Here is a 4,394-nt window from a genome sequence, read left to right as displayed (position 1 = left end):
GTTGATGGGGACCAGCCCCATGTGACTTGAAGGAAGTTTTGATTTTAATTTCAGGTCTTCATTTCTAAGATGCAGTGACTGATCCAGATCATCTCTAAGGTGTCAAGGGTGATTGCATCCCTAATCTCTCTCCTTATTTCAAAAAACAATCAGCTAAAAGAAAAAAGATATAAAAAGCAAAACCCCACCAAGCTGTCTAATTGGTTCCTCCATGGCAGTGATGGTGAACATTTTAGAGCTTTCAATGATACAAAGAGCCCATTGTGGTACGCATGCTGTAGGTTTGCCACCACTGCTCTGTGGCTTTCTACTCCAGCCAGTCTGTGTATGGTCTTGGCTAAGCCAGTGGATGCTTTGTTTCAAAATCTACAAGACAAAGAACAGAGGGAAAGAGGAATGACAATATGACATGGAAATACCTAGAACTCAGAAGAAAGGGCAAAGCTTGGGTACAGTAAAGGTGTTCTGTGCCAAGCATCACTACATTTTCTTGCCAGCTAATGATTTTATTTGGAAGGAAAATGGAGGATGGGAATCATCTCTGATCTCATCTCACAATGATTCTGTGGGGCATATGGAGCAGGCCATTTTTCATATTTCACAATGGATAAACTGAAATTGGATAGGTTAAGTAACCTTCTTAAACTCATACAGATCGTAAACTTTTAATAAGTACCTCCTTATGCTTAATTTCAGGGGAACAAAGGTGAACAAGGCATTAACTAGCTGTGTGATCTCAGGTTAAAAAAAAAACTTTTCTGGCTTCAGTTTTATCCTCTATGAAAAGAAGATTCTCTTCTGTGATTCATTAGACTTTACATTTCACACTTTAAGATTTGCTGCCCAGGTCTCTTCACCCAACTGTTCTGTCACAGGGGAATGTTGGAGGCTTTGCTGGGCTCTAACTGGGTCTAGAATGTGTGAGCATCTGGACAGATGTCCGCGGTGAGAGATGAGGTGCTGGATATTTCTGGAAATCACTCCATGGGGCCACCAGGAGGACCTCGCCGCCTTGGCATCCCTCACCGCCGCTGCCCACCTGCTCGCGCTAACTTCGCCGCCTTCGCCGCCTTTGCCTTCGCGCCTGGGGTGCCCTTGGAGGTCCGCCAGAACTACCACGCTGAGTGCGAGGCCGCGGTCAACGTCCAGATACAGCTGCAGCTCTACGTCTACCTGTTCACGGCCCTGAAGCACTTCTCACGCTTCTTCCTGCGCAGGTCTCACCAGTGGGGGGCGGGGGGAGCTCGTTGAGAAGCTCATGGGGAAGCCGACTGAGCGAGGTGGGAGTGTCGCCTTTCGTGACATCTTGCAGCCTGATAGCGATGACTGACATGGCAGCGCCCACAACCCTCCGGAGCCTCCTGGAGCTGCACCGCCTGTCAGCCAGCAAGAGCGACCCGCACCTCCTCGACTTCCTGCTGTGCCACTAGCTGCGGCCCCAGGTCCAGGTGATCAAGGAGTTGGGCAAGTACCTGACTGTCCTGCGCAAATTGGGTCCCCAGCTGTAGTGCCTGGCCGACTAGCTGTTTGGCAGGCTCATGCTGGACAACGGTGATAAAGAGGACTGAACCTGGACTGTCCCCAGAGCCACAGGGTTCTCCCTGGTCACCAGGCAGGGTGTGCACACTCTTCTTTAAGTATGTTTATTTCAGCTCTTTCCTTTCTGTTAGACTGTTGCTTCCAATATAAAGTTACTTACTTGGTTCTTGGGGGGGGGGGCGGGGAAGGATTCCTGCTACACAACTTGTTAAAAACTTGATAAGTACAAGATGCTGAAAATAAAATAATTCTGGTGAAAAAAAATCCTAGGAACATGAGATTGGAGAGCTGACTGTCAAAGATGGTTTTGCCTCTGTATTTCCAAGATCATGAGGAAGTGGCAGCCCAAAGAGAAGACCTCAGGACTCATACTAGATCATTAATTGGCTATTTTTAAGCCACCACCTTCTGCCCAGTGGGTTCACTGTTGCGGTCATTCTTCAGTATCTTTTTACCTGTATCCTCCGTGGGCAATACAGGTCACTGCCCTGTCAGTTTCCCCAGTCCAACCTTGCAAGGTTAATCTTTACACTTGTGAATAATCAGTAGCAGAGGATAAGCCAGACTAAAAGGATAAAGTAGTAAATGTCAATATGAACACACTCATTTGTGTGCAAGTGTATGAGCCCAAGTTGCTATGAATCACTAGAGAATTCTGCATGCCCACTTCACCAGGATAGTGGAGAGTTAGGAGTAAGGCTCACAGTCTGACTGTGACACTTTCTAGATTGTGTCATGTGTGACATCTTATGCTCTTTATCTATGCCTTGACCTCCTAGATGTACAATAGGAGTGGCAATAATATAGACCTTATAGGGTTATTTTGAGGATGAAATGTTCTAATTCATGGAAAGTACTTAGGGCAGTGGCCGACGCACAGTTAAAAACTTAAAATATGGACTGTTAATCAGTTCTTAGTATTTATAGGCAATTAGTTCACAGTCTCACACAGTGTCACCACATTGGCTCTTTGAGGTAGGTAATTCTGGCTGTAATTCTTTCTTCTGAAAGTAACCTGAGAGCCTGATACTCAATCTCCTCAGACATTTTAGAGATCAAGCAATAAGTTGTCATTATCTCTTTATCAATAAAAAGGGTTAAGTAGAGAACTGGAAAATTAACTATCGTTCTGCTCCAGGTTCCCTGTGTGTCCATAACTGAGGTGATGGTAGGCTCTAGAACCTTCACTAACCTGGCTCCTCTTACTGTTGGTCCAAGCTGACAGCGACAGTGCACTGTTTCTCCTCACCCTCAGAGCATTGTGTCCTCCCCCTTGAAACACAGCTGGTGTTTTCAGCCAAAAGGCCATACCCAGAGACTCCTCATCACACTTGCCTGCGTCCTGTTGGTCACTTGACATCAGCCCCCACGTTGAAGTTAGCTGGGCCAGTGCTGATTTTAGGAACCTGGAGAAAGGATGAGACAATGGCCTTTGGTTTCTGTAGCCTGGGGAAAAGTCAGCCCAAGTCCTGCTGTTCTTGAAAAGCTGGAGATGGGTGGGAGAGCGCAGGAAGGGTTTGTTGTTAGGACCTGTGTTATTTTTTTTTCTTCAATCAAAATAAATTTTTGTTATAAGGAAATTAGATTATTCTAAACCAATCCTACCTCATATTTTTTATAATATAAAACATTCAACTATAACTATTATTTTTCATAAACATCTATAAGGTGTCCCTGAGGATAGAGTAATACTAACATGAGTATGCTATACAGATACATTTCAGCACTTGATAAAATAGAAATTTCTAGTGGTGTAAGAATCAAAAGAAGAGAGGTGTCTTTCTACCTTCTGATGGAATAAGTTCTTGATCCCTGGAGAGGTTTCACCCTATGTAGAGCAATTGAAGATCTTCAGTTTTAATGGCCATCTAAGAATTAAAATAAGAATTTTGCAATAATGGAATAATTTCCTTCCAAAGTAGCACAGAGCACTCTCTTTCTGGACGAATTCAATCAAAACCTCTGCCATGAATTTTTCTAGCTGCTGTAAACACCTAAGTCATAACAGTATTAATCCCTGGGAACTCATCAAGAAAGGAAACGTCCACATTAGCACTGGGGTTAATCCTGTGGGAGCTGATCAAAGCAAAAAATCTTTATCAAGCGCTTAGTGTGTCCCAAGGATGGGGCTAGATGCCCGGGGGGGACTAAGTGGTATGAGATTCAGTACCCACAGTTGCCTACAGCTATGTGAGACACAGGGAATTGACATGTCAAACCCATTCTCCTTATTTCTAGTTGGTTGTACTGAGAAATTGTGTGTCTGTTGCGGGGAATTAGAGAAAGAGCTAGGAGGAAAATCTGGGATTGGACCAGGGAAACTGGAAGTGGGGAGCCACAGGGAAGGAAGGAGTGGGCCAGGTAAGGGCTGATATTGTCCACTCTGGTTCACAGAAAGTGATGCCTCCACCTTAACCACCAGGCCTGCTTCTAACTTTGACAGGGAAACATGCCAGGCCCATTTCCTCTCCTGTTGGCACTAAGACCTGGGCTCTTTGGGGGTAGTGAATGACACAGGACAAGCTTCCTTCCCCCCTACTCTCACCCTCCCCGAGAAAGCTGAGGCCATCTGCTGCAGTGTGGCATGCACCATTGCTCCTTGTGTTTTCTGTGCTGGAGCTGCAGAAGGCCCTTTGGTGTCCCATTTAGCACATCTGGAGGACTGTTTAATTGGTAGATAATAGCATAAGTCATCTGGCCCTCGATGGTGGGTGAAATATCATCTGATTCAGAGATTCTTTCGTGACTTCCTCCAGAACTGACTGGCTCATTCATGTTTCTAAAAATAAAATAGCAAGGGTTAGATCCCTAGTCCTCTCCTATTCCCTGGGGATGCTGTGATTGAGTGATGACTT

At 45.2% G+C, this 4,394-nt stretch overlaps 1 pseudogene; it reads left to right on the top strand.

Annotated features, from left to right (window-relative positions):
* Positions 1 to 936: 936 nt before the first annotated feature.
* LOC147826778 (ferritin heavy chain pseudogene) lies at positions 937 to 1,568 on the top strand (annotated as a pseudogene).
* The last annotated feature ends 2,826 nt before the right edge of the window (positions 1,569 to 4,394 follow it).

This window comes from Heterocephalus glaber, unplaced genomic scaffold, assembly GCF_053883595.1.
Source record: "Heterocephalus glaber isolate CG9 unplaced genomic scaffold, H.glaber_assembly_v1.0 deba00001461, whole genome shotgun sequence".
Lineage (NCBI taxonomy): Eukaryota > Metazoa > Chordata > Mammalia > Rodentia > Bathyergidae > Heterocephalus > Heterocephalus glaber.
This window is presented reverse-complemented; position numbering and strand designations above follow the sequence as displayed.